Raw genomic sequence first — 16,428 nt, 5'->3', positions numbered from 1 at the left:
TCTGGGCCTGGGTGCTGTCCCTCAGCTCTTCAGCTCAAGGCTAGTACTCCACCACTTGAGCCACAGCACCACTTCCGGCTTTTTTTGCTTATGTGGGGCTGAGGAATCGAACCCAGGGCCTCGAGCATGCAAGGCAAGCGCTCTACCACTGAGCCACCTTCCCAGCCCCTAGAGTGGCTTTCTTTGAATATAAATTTCCCTTTATTTATTTTCTCTCCTAAGTGAAAGAAACACAGGGAAGATTAGAAAAGATAACTGTGGGGATTTAGCAGAAGGATAATATCACTGGTGTACATCCTTCCCTCTGTAAAATGCAATGCTTATTGGTTATTAATCTCTTTTGCATAAAATATTAAGCAATTTTAACCAGAAAGACCTGGTCCTACATCATACAAAGACAAGAGTTGTCTAAACACATTGCTAATGAAACTGCCAAAGCCACCAGTACACCCACCAGTATCACTGAGTGCCATTTAGCCACATAGTAAGTGCACACAGTCACTGTTGCTGAATGCTCAGGTGAGTGTAGGTCATACTGACACAGAAACTAGATCTGGGTATATAGGTTCAAAGTCTTTTTGACAACTCAAAGTTCTTTTATTGTAAGTGAGGTCCTCATGTTCAGCAGCCTTTCAGAAAGCAAAACAGATATGGTATTTGTATTAGTCAGGACTTTCCTGAGGAACTAAACCAATAGAATATATAGTCATATCCCTCTATAATGTGGTTCACTGATTGTGGCTTCACTCAATTGCAAGTTTAAAAAAATATCCAATTCTATATTGTGGGGTTTTTGCTATATTGTGGTATTTTGCAGTATATAGGTGTTTATATAATATTTAGGATTTTAATTATTTTTGCCTAAAATTTAAGACAATATAACATATATAATGTTAATTCAAACATATTAAAAGGATATTAAATTGGAATAAAATACAATATGTATTTCATCAGTGGATGAATATTGTACTATATACACAATGGAAATGCAGTATGACATTCCCACTTGCACAAGTTTGCAAATATGCGATTTTACCTGGCACACTATTGGCTGATGGAATGGAAGACAACCAACCACAGCATGTTGTTCTGTATCCTGGGCACTAATTGGCTCAATGACTGTAACATTGGTCTGTTTGCTCTCCTGCACTGTACCCATACATTCAGCATCTCTCCTTGTCTACTTCATATCAACAACTGATCATTTGTGTAGTGTTGCTCTGCAGCGTTGTGTTTTTGTGAAATTTTTGTAAAACTACAATGTCACCCAATCGTGTGCATTCTAAAGTTTCTAGCAGTGAACCCAATTGCCAGAGGAAGATGCTTACCATCAAAGAAAAGGTGGAACTTCTCGACATGTTGAAGGAAGGCAAAAGCTACCCAGCTGTAGACTGCCAATACAGGATCAATGAATCTACTGTTCACTACATAATGAAAGATGAGAAGAATATTAGGATTACATCAATGATGACTTCTAACAAGAGGGTGATCACTTCTAGCAAGAAGGCCATTGTGAAGATGAAGTCTGCATTTGATCCTGTAGTTAAATGACTGCAGGAAGAAGAACATCTCACTGGGTACCAACACCATCCAGAAGAAGGCCAATAAACTTTTTAATAAATTTGTGGAAAGCATGGAGGGTCTTGAAGGGGACAAAAATGAAGATGATGATGATGATGATGCAGAAGCAGGACCATCAAGTGCTTCTCCCACCAGACCAACCCCATTCAGTGCCAGCAAGGGCTGGTTTGACAAATTTCAAAGATGCTTTGGACTCAAGGGCATTTCTCTGCATGGAGAAACTGAAGAATGGGACTCTAGATGCTTTATTCATTGCACTTCATAAATACAATCAAGAATAGCATGTCATTTTATAAAAGCCTCACTCAGAAGAAAAAGCTGTGCCAGTAATTCCCCATAACTTGGGGAATTCTTTGTCCATAACTAGGACAAAGAAATCAATTGCACCTATGCCTTTAGCCGAAATAGAAGTCATGTCCCAAGGTGAAGATACAGCACCACCTGACCAAGAGGTGCCTTCTGAAGAGCTATAGTGTTGTTCTTGGCTATGCAGTACATTCATCTCATCATCATCTTTATCACCATCAGTACTACACAGCTACATAATTCATGATCTTCATCATTCAAGTGAGGTAAGGGAAAGATAGACTTAAGTAAGTCACCTTGTTCTTATAGCCATCCTGGCACCTAACCAGGTGATGAGGGCTTTCCACCAAACTTCCAAGGCCTAGAGGTGAGACAAGACATCCTTTGAATTGCAGATACACCAAATTGTTTAAACCTAGAGAGGATATGCAAATACATCTTGTTGTTTAGACCCAGATAGAATATGTAAATGAATGGTGGTGTTTAGCCCCAGAGAAGCTTTGCTCCTGGTACCTTTGTTTATGTTGGGGCTTTGTCACCACCCAAGCATGTGGTTTTGGTCTTTAAAAGCTTAGTGCAAGCTCTGTTCTGTGCTGCTAGTCTTTGAGACAGTAGTAAACCATGCAGAGACACCAGCCTTTTAATAAAGACTTCTAATTTGACCTCTCAAAATGTGGCTTCTCTCTATCTTGCCAACTGGATTTATCTTATAACACAAGTTGTAGTATACTTCACTGGTGTACTCATGTAGAATTTTATATGTTGTTACAATTATGTAGGATTAAGAGTGTAGAAAGTGTTTAAGAGCATATGAAATGTTTATAAGAGTGTGAGAACATTTACTAAGAGAGTGGGAAAGGTTTGTAGGAGCATAGGAAGAGTTTACAAAGTATGTCTGTATATATATGTGTGTGTGTGTGTATATATATATATATATATATACATAAATATGCATATATATATGCTGCCACTTCTTGGATTTTTCACCTATCATGGGGGGTCTCTGGAACATAACTTCCACCATAGGTGAGAGATCACTGTATATGTAATCACAAGTTAGTTGAATAGATCATTTAAATGATCAGAAGATTGCTAGTCCCACAATGGCTGTCTGGGGGCTTAGGAGCTAGGTAAACAAAGAGTTGATAAGTCAAAGTCAAAGGAAGCTTTGACTATGGGGAGCCAGTGTTGCAGTCCAATCCAAGGCCAGAAGCCTGGAAGTCCATCACAGTCACTGGTTTAACTCTACATTCAAAAATGAAGAATCTGATAAATGTATATGCAATACTCAGGGTACCAAAATCAAATATAGTGACAACAAGGGATAAAACATAGTGGGGGGAACAAAAGAGAAAAGAAATCACATGGTACATTAAAAACTACAATAAAGAAAAGCCTCTTTTTTTTCCATATCTTGGAGTTCATTTTTCTTGGAATCACCCTATATGGTCATATGTACATAGCTATTGAGCTGTTGTGATCCTCTTCTAAGACTATCCTAGACATATACTAATTATTACAAATGAGGGAAATCATGGAATCTATGTTTCTTTGGGTTTTGCTTACTTCAATTAATATTTGATTTTTGTACCCTGGGTATTATATATAATATATTATATATAATATATATTATATATACATATTATATATATATATATATATATATGTTTCTCTGAATTAGGGAAGGGAAAGGAACAACAGAATGGTGAATCAAAGGACAAAGGGTGAAACAATACAACAGCAATACAAGGCAATATATTAGAAATGAACTATATACATTGTGTGGGGGGGATTGAGAGAGAAAGGGAAAGTGGGAGAAAAATGAAGGAGGGGGTAATAATGGTCAATAAGAAATGTACTCACTACCTTACATATGTAACTGTAACCTCTCTGCACATCACCTTGACAAAAAAATTAAATTAAAAAAAAGAATCAGCAAATGTAAATACAATATTCTTGATTTTTTAAGTTGAAATTCATTGTAAAAGTATTGAAATAAACCATAAAATTTCCAAAAAAAATGAAGAATTTGAAGTCTGATATCCTGGGTTTATGGCAACTAAAAACATACTTCTTAAAGAACAGTTCAGGTAGGTGCTGGTAGCTCACTCCTGTAATTCTAGATACTCAGGAGATTAAGATCTGAGGATTATATTTTGAAGCCAGCCATTTGAGAAAATCCATAAGACTTTTATCAACAATTAACTAGCCAAAGCTAGGAAATAAAGGTGTGGCTCAAGTGATGGAGCACTTGAGACCAGAAACTAAGAAAGAGTGCAAATCCCTGAGTTCAGCACCAGTACAAGCATGTACACACACACACACACACACACACACACACACACACATGCACACACACACACACACACACACACACACACACACACACACACACACACACCCCAAAGGGAGAGAGAGAAGAAAAAGAACAGTTCAGCATAGGTATGTAAATTATGTCCTTCTTCTGAATTGGTCCCTGCAGCTCACTGGACATTCCCACATACACTTACCCAGTCTTCCTCTGTGGTCTGAGGCTTGACTAATCCATATGTTTCTGTGCTCACAGACACTCCCAGAATGTGCTTAACTAATCTCTAGGAGTCTCTCAATCAAGTTACTTTGGTAACAAAGGGTAATTTACATCACAGAATTCTATGCTTATCTTTATTGTTAATTTGTTAAAACAAAACAAAAATCTCTGGTAATTTCTAAAATAACTAGAATCTGAAGCCATTTCCCCACACAAGCCTACATAAACTTGACCAAACTTTAACCCTCAGCCAGGTGCTGAAGGTTTATACCTATAATTCTAGCTACTTAGGAGGCTGAGATTTGAGGATCCCAATCCAAAAACAGCTTATGCAGGAAAGTCTTTGAGACTATTATCTCCAATAAACACCAAAACAAAGCCAAAAGTAGAGATGTGGTATATCATTAGCCTTCAGCACAAAAACTCAGCAGCAGTGCCCAGGCCTTGAGTTCAAGCCCCAGGATCAGTACCCACACACATAAAATTAACCCCTAACTCAAAGTGGTTTAAGAAAAATACTCTTTCCCTAGAAATCCTCAATACAAATCAGAGTTTGACTCTGATTTGCATGTGAAATTTGACCTCAGTAAAATTAGTTAGCTAGCAAAAAAATTCCCTGGTTTTTCATTTTACTCAACTAAAAATTTTACATATTATATAACTGATTTCCAGAACTGGCTGAACATGCTGATAATAATAATAAATAATATTTTCTTTGGAATTGTATCAAAAAAGAAAATTATATTTTATGTGATATCCATTTATTTTTAATTTGAGATATGAATTATATACTTGAGAGAACTTAAGTGTCAATTCTAAAATGTTTCATCTTTTTTCCTTCTTTTTAACATTTAAAAAAAATTTTTTTTCCCAGTCATGGGGTCTAACTCTGGGCCTGAGCACTGTCCCTCAGCTCTTCAGTTCAAGGCTAGCACTCTACCACTTGAGCCACAATGCCACTTCCAGCTTTTTCTGCTTATGTGGTGCTGAGGAATCAAACTCAGGGCTTCATGCATGCAAGGCAAGCACTCTACCACTGAGCCACCTTCCCAGCCCCTTAAAATTATTTTAAATAGTTGTACAAAGGACTTGCTATTTAATAAAGCTGGTTGTGAATACAATGTCTATTAATGAATTTCACCACTTTCAACATTCTCATCCATTCTTTCCAATCTACTCTTTACTTTTTCTTAATTTTGTAGTGTATATATTGAACTCTTGACTTCATTTTCCTCCCCTACTCATCTTCACTAGTCAACCCCTCTCTTATTAGCCCCTTCTACCCCTTACAAGTACCCATTTCCTGGATTTTGTTGACCAACCAGGATTTAGTAAAGCTACCAACCTACAGCACTATTCACCATAGCCAAGGTATGGAGTCAATCTAGATGCCCCTTAACGGAGAAATTGATCAAGAAAATGTGGTATATATACACAATGCAATTATACCATTTGTAAAGAAATGGAAAAACCTGAAAAAAATTATATTCCATGAAGTTGCTCAGAGAGTCAAATGTTGCATGTTTTACCTCTTATGTAAATTAGCTTTTATATAAATATATATGTATTTATATATATAAGTATATATAAAATATAAATATAATATAGCCTTTATATAAAAACCTATAAGTAAACTCATTGGGTGACATGCAAGTATTTATAAATGTACAATGATCTCTCACCTATTACGGGAGTTACTTTCCAGAGCCATCCCTGCCCAGGTGAAAATCCACGAAGGAGCAGAGTTATACAATTGTCCCTTGCTATATTATGGTACATTTATTGCTACTTCATAGATTTTTGCCTTTCTCGGGGGCTCTGGAATCTAACACTCGGAAAAAGGGAGGGATCGTTATTTACATATTTTTTTTAAAAAACCTGCAATACAGTGGAGCCACAATAAGTGATTCATGATATGGCGAGGGACGACTGTTCTCAATGAACTAAGGCCGACTAAAGAGAGAACTCAAGTAATGTAATTCCTTAGAAAGGCAGTTAAAAAATACTTTTAAGCTGAGTTTCAGTTGCTCATGCCTGTAATCCCAGCTAATCGGGAGGATGAGATATGGGAATCAAGGTTGAAAGTCAGCTAAAGCAGGAAAGTCCGTGAGACTCTTCAATTAACTGCGATAATGCCGTATGTATAAAGGGCCATCCGTGACCGGAAAAAACTAAGGGACATTCGGCTGTGAGATCAAATCCCAGAACCAGCACATTTTTTTTCTAAAACAATAATAAAATAAAATAAGTGTTGCATTTTGTTTTATAGATGTCATCTCCTTTCTTAGTATTCTCATCAATTGGAATGCTGGTGAATATTGATTTGTGAAAACTCTTTCTATGTTTTATTTTTATATTTAGACAATAAAAACCTCATTACTACAATTATTTCAATAGCACTCTTCAGGAAACTTTTCTTCATGATGATGATACCTTTTTCATTGTATTTGATAACTATTTGCTTCTACCTTGATTCAGACCCGTTATCCAAATTTAAAAAAAAAATCAGGGAAAGTTTTAGTCACCTTGCAGAGAACTCTGCAGTTGCTGAGTGTAGAGATAAGGTCTTTTTTTTTTTAATAGCTCTGCCTTATAATATAATGGGCGAGATAATTTCCATCATGGTATAATTTCATTTTTTGGTTATTTTCATTCTTTGCTTCTCCCTTTCACTTCAATATATATTTTCTATAAAAAGAAGTTTCATTCTCTTTGTCACAAAGAGATTGAAACTCTGGTTAGCTGGTCTCCTTGTATTGTTAACCATGGAATGAAATGTTGCAGAAAGGTAAATTAAGGATACTCTTTTTCCTCCCTTTCCTGGCACCATGTAAAAACAAAGATAACTTGGTTCCCTGGAGTGAAAATGTGGAGAGATAGTGGCTGCCAATGAGAACAAAGGACAGTACTGTGCAATTTGAATGGCAGGTCATTTCAGGTCAGACTGACATCAGTTCCTCTGTCATGTCCTGTATACTTACTTTTCAATTTGTAAATCAAATAAAAGCTATTTTCCCATTATCTCACATATCATTTCCAAGTAAAATTTAATTTGTGGATCCTGAGTAGATATATAGCAGAGTCTGTTCTGTCCAGTCTCTGAAATATTACCTATTGGCATATGTAAAGGTTTGTTGTTAGAACCTTGTGCAAATATCTGTAGATCTTTGGGCAGAGGAAGAAGGAAAGGTAACTGGGTAATGAGGAGAGGGTATGTGTGAAAGGTTTTAGGGGTGTGGCTGTTCTGTTTCCTTGCTTGACAACTTACATTGTCATAAACTATTGATTTACATTTATAGTTGAACAAAAATGCACATATATAATACATAGAGACATGTACTTACAAAATCTATGTTTAGGAACTACTAAATTATATAAAATATAGGCAAATAAAGACACATGAATGCATAAAATATAATTGTACATGCATATGTATAACTATAAGAATTTATATATATATGAATATATTTATCTCCCAATATAAAAGATAAAATAATAGAGAGGTCTTACTGTCAGTTAAGACTTGAGAAGTAAAATACTTAGCAGTGTGATAAACTAACATAACAATATTGCATATTTGGGGGTAATCAATTCTATCAAGGCAATATTAATCATCACAGAAAATAACAAATGTAAAAAACTATACCATGGCTGAGAAGAAAGAGTGATATTAGGATTAGGATATGTATTTTGTGGTTAGAAGAGCCAAGGCTTCCTTTGTTCCTTACAAAATTTTTTCCCTTATGAAAATGACTTTATGTTAATATACAGTTCCATTTCATTGCTTTATGTTTCAATTTTCCAACTATAAAATGGTATAATATAGTCCTCTTCCAGTCCCTATAGTTTATGAACCATCCTTAGCCAATGAGATTTAAAAGTATTGTTCCAAGTGTTGTAAATAGTTTTTTAAAAACTTCAAAATACCTGTAACCATCTACCAAAAAGAGAAAAAATACTGTGGCTAGGCAGTAAGAACTCAGTTGTCAGACCTTTCCCTGCACGGAGCAAGCAAATCTGAAATGTTCGGCATTCCTGAAGGCACCCTAACAACAAGGATTCCTTTCAATCAAAGTAGAACATAAATTTGGATTTCTTGATTGAAAGTCATTCCATCACAAAATGTCTATTTAGAAGAGTTTTCTAGAAAACATTTATTTCAGTAAACTACGCCATTTTATCCACTAATCCATGCTTACAATCTTATCTCTATTTCATATAATAAAAAAAGGCTTCAATCCTATTCTATATATGGCTATCCAGGCATCTGTCAAATATTCCTGAAAGGGAGAATGTGGGGATTGGATTAAGGGAGAGGTGGGGATTCAGTTTCCTAGCCTCACCCAATCAGCATCTGATTCACACTTATAACCTGACCTCTGAAATGTTTCTGAGAGGAGTGACCAAGGGGAAGATTGTGCTCCTGTTTTCAAAGTCTGGAGTACAAAGGATGACTAGAAGTTTGATGGATTAAAAACAGTGAGGAGGGAAATTAAATTTTTAGTTGGGTGATGAAGTTACAAAAAGCAAGTGTTCTTTTTTTCTATTTTTGCTCTAAAGTGGCACTATGTGGGAGGAATAGAAGTGGGTAGGAGGTGAGAGACTGCACAGCCTTTACCTAGTAGAGCTTCAGGAGTAGCAATGACTTCATAGGAGAAGCAGGAAGCAGAGCAAAGGAAACATTCATATCATACTCAAGGCAGAAGAAAGGGATGGCAGCAAGGTGGATTTTATGAAAAGGAAACTAATATTGATAATGAGATTAATAGTAAATGCAAGATAAAGGCCATAGGATTTAATGATTGAAACTGAGTGATGAAAATAGATGAGAGCATGAGCCCCAGCTCTAAACAAGCTAGGGCTTCTTTTGTGACATATATGGACCAGTGCATTCTTCCTAGCCATGGGTGTGAGCTGTAGACAATTCCGTAAATACAGAGGTAACTGCAAAACAAAAAGCCTTCTGAAAGTAGAGATCAGAAGTTCTTAGTAAGTTAATTCATGAGAATTGTACATGTTTCACTCATTATAAATGATAAGTTTATAAAATTATTATTTAGTTAACAAGACAAATACACATGTTCAGCTGGTCCTATTGGATTTTCTCAGTAGGTAACTCTTACTTTTGAAATTTTTTTTCTCTTTTAAACATGCAGAGCATTTATTCTATAATTTTGGGTTATGGCTTGCTTAAATACCAAAATACCTCTCAATATATTGGGAAACCTTAAATTTCTATTAATTTTAAGTAATATAATTTTAACTATATTGTTAATGAAAATGCTATGAATATTACAGATATTATATTGAGAATAATAATAACTAATAGCTAATAACTAACAATAATATAACAAATTTACTGAGAGTTCTTTTTTTCAGTTGATTTCAGTCATATAATCTTTTGCCATCTATAAAGAGAAGTATGGTTTTCTTCTTTTCTATGTTCATGTGCTATAAATAACTTCCTTAGTATGCAACATTTCTTGATTTCTTGGAAAAGAAGTATCTAATTGTGGTCAACTCTTAAAATGCTGTTCCACTCAGTTTATTAATATTCATCTGAGGTTTTGGATTTCTCTATTCTTTTCCTCTCCCCGCCCCCCCTTCTTTATTGCTTTCCTTCTTTATTTTTCCTATGTTTTGTCTTCTGTGGGAAGGGGAGGCTCTGCAGGAGAGGAGGGAAGTGGAGGAGAGAGACACTGGTGATTGAACCCAGGGCCATGTGCAAGCTCTCCAGTCTGACTTTGACTTCTTAAGGTTGATAGGTGCGCACTTAAAGATTGACAGTAAACTAACTTGACTCATGGGTAGTTTTATGAAATAATAACTTAATGATGCTTTATTTGATAACTTACTCCATTCCTTCACAAATTTCTACATTCATAACATTTTCTGTACCAATTTCATTGCTCCTCCCAAATGAATTTCTAAGAAAAACAAAAGAGCCTGTATTTTAATTTGTTTTTTTAACTTAACTATTTGTACAAAGGGGTCACCATTCAACAATGAGTTTATGAATACAGGGCATCTAGATTGACATCAGTGAAATATGACATATTCAGGGAGAATGCAAAAGGCATAATTCCTCTCACAGTACAACAAAATTATTATCAGGAAACAAGTATTAGAAGGTTCCACACCTTTCAAGGGGTGAAGGGGGGGAGATAGACAAATGAAGTGAGGAAGCGGGGAGAAATGCAATCATAATATCTAAAGCATAATATCTACAGAACTCATATTTGTTAATCAGCATTTCTAATTTATAAATCAGTTTACTCACAATCAGTGTCTTGTGAACTTAATGTAAATATTCTTAAAATAGTGAATATGGCTTACAAAACCAAATGTATTGTCTTCAGAATCACAGACCCCACCTGGAGAGTTGAACTATCTAAACACAGCTCTGGCAAACCCTCCTCTAGCTCACCAATTCCCAGTGGAAGTACTGACTCCAACAGCACCATTCGACAATTTCTTCAGTTATTTGTGCTAAACACTCAGCAAGCCAGAAGGCAAATAGTCTAGACATTATTATTAATGCAGTCTCTGCTGATCCATTCAATAACAACAATAGCAGACAATCTATAAACAAAGATGAATGATGATGTTCAAATAAAACCTTTTATATACAAATACAAATATATATACACTGCACATTTCAAAAATCAGTAAGACGAGTTTTTGAAACTTATCACCATAACAATTTCTAAATATATTAAACATTGCATTGTTCTCACTGTATGCACAGGTTTTATATTTTTATATCCCCTAACACTAAATTTAAAAAACAAAATTTCTAATTTAAATATAGTCTATGAAATAAATAATAGACATTGAGCCGAATTTGTCCCACACAATAAAGCTGTTTATCCCTTATCCACTTGATTAATATAAAATGATTTTAAACAAATTCTACTTTAGTTATACATAACAATGTTAACATTTATTTCATACTTACTTGGGGGCAGATACTGTTTAATTGTTTTGAATACATTAACTCAATTTATTATTACAATGACTCTCAGAGGTTGCTAGCATTATCACCCCTATTGCAAAAGAACACATCACTGGCTGCCAATGGCCAATTCCTATAATCTTATATACACAAGAGACTGAGGTCCAGAGGGTTGCAATTCAAATCCAGCATGGGAGAAAAGTTTGCTAGATCCCATTTCTCAATGAACCAGCAAAATCTGGACTGGAGGCATTGCTCAAGTGGTAGAGTACCAGCCATAGCAAGAAAGTGGAGTGCGAGAAGAAGGTCCTAAACACAAGTCCATACACTGGAATTTTTTAAGTAACATTGAGAGGTTTGGTATATCAATTCAGCAACACATTTAGGAATTATTAAGTAGGTTTCAGACCTAAAATGTTGACCACTTAAAGACCAAACTTTAAAAAAATACATTATAAGGAATACCTTACTCTACTGATATTAGTCACATTGTTTGGGAAGTATCAACTTTATTTACTGAGATGCTGCCAATGACCTAAATCTGAAATCTCAAGAAAACAAAACAACAAAGACAGCTTTACTAAACTCTATACATACCAAGCTGGCCCTGGCATTCCAATTCTCTTATTTCTGCATCCTCAGTTTTGGGATTTTAGCAATACATCATCATTATACCTGGTTTAACAAATTTGTTTATAAAATACAAACTCAGTTTAAACTCATATCATAGCTTTAAGCTTAAAACCTTATATCATAGCCAGAAGCCAGTGGCTCACATCCATAATCTTAGCTACTCATGAGGCTGAGATCTGAAGATTGCAATTCTAAGCCAACCCAGGAAGAAAAGTTATTAAGATTCTTATCTCCAAGTACCAAAAAAGCTGAAAATGAAGCTGTGACTCAAGAGGTAGAGTGCTAGCCTTGAGCAAGAAGTTCAGGAACAGTGCCCAGGACCTGAGTTCTACCCCTAAGATCAGCACACACACACACACACACACACACACACACACACACACACACCTATATATACAGATAGATAGATGGATAGATAGATAGATAGATAGAGACAGAGATATGTTATATATTTTACACATTACATATCATACACTATATTATTTATATGATATATAAATACATATATAAGTACATATAAACAGACACCTATATATATGAGTTATATATGTCATATATTCTATACAGAAGAACATATGTAAGATATGTAAATTGTATAGATATAAGATATGCAGATAGAGAAAATACATAAATATAATACACACATACAAGAGAGAAGGAGAGAGAGAGAAAGGATACATTCTAATTTTAAAACAAAAATAAGCTGGGTTCTAGTGGCTCCTCTGAAATCCTGGCTACTTAGGAGCCTTAGATACAGAGAATTTAAATGTGAAGCCAACTCAGAAAGAATTCTTCAAGACTCCTTCTCAAAAATAACCATCAAAAAGTTGAGCTGGAGAACTAACTGAAATGGTAGGATGTCAGATAAGCAAACAATCAGACTCTGAGTTCAAACCCCAGTACAACCAAAACAACCAAACAAAAAAATATTTGGCTGATAATAAGCATTCAAATATTATCAAAATAAAAAATCTGCTCAGAACACAACAGATTATTGCCTTGTTATTTTAAATGTGATTTCTCACAGTAGATTTTCTTTTTACTCCTCCTCCCTAAATGCTTAGTTTTCTTTATATTTCATGGTTATCTCATTAAATGTCCATTTAAGTTTCTTTAAAATCAGAATACTTGCTAATGTTCCAGACAGTGAATGATTGAGGGCAGTATATGGAGGGCAATATGGAGGGAAACTCTGGATAATCTTTTTTAACAGTTGATATATGAAACTTTGGTAAAAAATATCAAGTACTGTCTCACAGAAACATGTCCCCAACATATAACTAAAAGACTGGTTAGCATTACAGTGTACAAGAAAGCTGATGATTATCTACACTGTGAGGATGGTTAAGGAAATTCCAGGGAGAATAACCTTTTGAAAGGTTATTCTGCTTCTCCATCAAAGCAGTGGGAATACTGAAAATATTTTTTTATTGTATTGGATATCAACCTGGAGCACTGCACCTGCTAGGCAAGCACTTTTCCACTGAGCTACACCCCAACCCTGAAATAATTACTTAAAGCCAAAACCAATCTTTTTTGTAGACTCTAGTCACTAAGGCATTATCATAATTTGAAGTTTTTTATAAATGTTGTAGGATGGCAAAATATTGCTCAGAACAGCGTATTTGTGCCTTATGCCCATACCCTCTCCAGCTCTGAGGATCCCTGTAACTACCCTAGTGAGGGAAACCATGAGTCTGGTGTCTGTTGTTGAGAGAAGTAGACATGAGCCAACTTGGGGCCTGTTTGGGAGCTGATCAAGATGCTTCCTTTTCAGGCTTCTGTTTCTGGCTTTATTTGGCCCAGTGCAAAGCCCGCAGTGTGCAAATGTCCCTCTCTCCAGAACATCTGTCAAAACTCAGTGGTCATCTTTAAACCATCTTCACAAATGTATGAAGTGGCTTACTAGTTAGGGCTAACAGAAGGCTCACCCAAAATAGCTAAAAGGAAAAGTAACAAATTCAGAAATCCCTAAAAGACTATAAAAAGTACTGATATATTTCAGAGAATGTAGAAGGACACATCCATGGGCAAGAGTGTATATATGTCTAAGAAAGACCTAAGGACTCTACCTCTCACCTTTGAGGAGGCAGAAAGTAAAAAACAAAAAAACAAAAAAACCCAAGTCCACTGCTACCAGAAGGTTAAAGTTATTTTCTGACACACATGCAGAAAATCCACATGTAAAAACCATTACAAGACTAACCAATTAGCATGTATAATATAGTCTGACATCAAATCCTTACTTAATCATGTACTGTCAAGAACCGTAATTCTATCTTTGTTCTAGTAAGTTCATGATATTACCTATAATTTTTGAAGTTCTGAGGAGAATGTATTGAAGAGTTTGACCTACAGTTATCACTCAAATGTTTGAAATTACTTATATAAATAAATTTTTAAAAGATTGGAGTCGTCACAAAAAACTAAGGGTCAAAGAGTTTTTAAAATAAAAGAAAGATATAAAAATAAGATCGATTTCTAACAGGAGTATAGTTGCCTTAAAATATATTCCTTACCATTATATTTATTATTAAATTTGTATATCTTTATGAGATACATTGTGGCAATTCCATTCATTTATGTGTGTTGTGTATATTAGTCATCAGGTTGATAAACATCTCTTCCAACAATTTTTTTCATGTTCATCTTTTTTTATTATTCTCAAGGTGATGTACAAAGAGGTTACAATTACATAAGTAAGATAATAAGTACATTTCTTGTCAAACTTGTTACCCCTTTCCTCAGTTTTCTCCCACTTTCCCTCCTCCCAACCCCCCCTCCTCCAAATTGTCTTCCAACAATTTTTTATACCAGTAATGGGATTTGGACTCAGCCTTGTGCTATTGTGCTCTTAGGTACTCAACTGTTTGAGACACATCAAACCGCTACTTTTTCACTATGTGGGATCTGGATTCAAATTTTGATCCTCAGATATCAGCCTACTGAGTAGTTACAATTAGAGCCATTAGCACTTAGCCATTAATTTTATACACATGTAGTCATTTTTTAATGTATCATAGGTTGTTTTCCTCAGTGATTACCTTACTGTGATGAGTGATTCCTCTATTCTGTGATTTTAGTACCCACTGTAGATTTATTTCTGTGCCTTCTCCCTTCTATCCTCTTTTCTAGTGGTCACTATTCCACTTAATTCCTCTATATGGCTGATTTACTAGTTTCCTCAAATGTATGCTATCATGTGATATTTGTTGTTCTGTGCCTGACTTTATATTCACGTGACAGAATTATCTTCTATTCAAAGTGCTGCAAATGACAAAATTACTTTTTATGACTGAGAAATATGTCATTGTATAAAATGTACCATATTTCTTTTTTTCAAATTTGGTGAGTATCTTTGTTTTTATTCATCAAATCTGCTAGATTTCCAAAACATCGTGAATACCATATAACCATTAACTCATTATAAACTGATTTTTTTCATTTAATTTGCAGTTTCATTTCAGTTACCAATAAGGATTGTGGACTACATTTTTTTCTATAAATTTTCTTTTTTTTTCTTTTCCTTTTTTGCCTAGGGTTTGAACTCAGGGCCTAAGCACTGTCCCTGAGTTTCTTTTTGTTTTTAAATACGTTTTTTATTGTAAAAATACTATACAGAGGGGTTACAGTTACATGGGCAAGGTAATGAGTACATTTCCTATCAAGCATTGTTACTCCTCCTTTGCTTTTTTCCCTACCATCCCTTCCTTCCCACTTCCACAACTGCACTACCCTGCCCCCCCCCAGGCCTAAATTATAAAGTTCATTTTTCAACATAGTACCTTCTGCATCTCATTGTTACAATGGGTCAACCTGTATCCCTATTTAAGCATTTTGTTTTTTCCCTTCCCCTCCCCAAATCAGAGAAGTGTATATACAAGATGCAGGGCACTGACATCAAATACAGTGAAAACAGGGGTAAGACCTTGAGGGAAGAAAATACAAGAGAAACAAAAAAAATCACATGGTACATTTTAAATACATTAAAAACAACAGTCCTTGTGTACCTATCTTGGGGTTCATTTCTCATCATCTTATATGGTCACATGAAGATAGCTTTTCTGCTTCTCTTGGACATATACTAGTTATTGCAAACAAGGGAAACCATGGACCTGTGTTTCTTTGGGCTTGGCTTACTTCACTTAATATAATTTTTCCAAGTCTTTCCATTTCCTAACAAATGGGGCAATGTCATTCTTTCTGATGGAGGCATAGAATTCCATGTTGTATATATACCACATTTTTTTGATCTATTCATCTACTGAGGGGCATCTGGGTTGGTTCCATAGCTTAGCTATGGTAAATTATGCTGCAATAAACATAGTTGTGCTGGTAGCTTTAGTGTGGTCTTGTTTGTGATCATTTGGGTAAATGCTCAAAAGTGGGATTGCTGGGTCATAGGGGAGCTCTATGTGGAGTC

Source organism: Dipodomys ordii, unplaced genomic scaffold (assembly GCF_000151885.1).
Source record: "Dipodomys ordii isolate 6190 unplaced genomic scaffold, Dord_2.0 Scaffold85, whole genome shotgun sequence".
NCBI lineage: Eukaryota > Metazoa > Chordata > Mammalia > Rodentia > Heteromyidae > Dipodomys > Dipodomys ordii.
Note: the sequence above shows the minus strand (reverse complement) of the source record.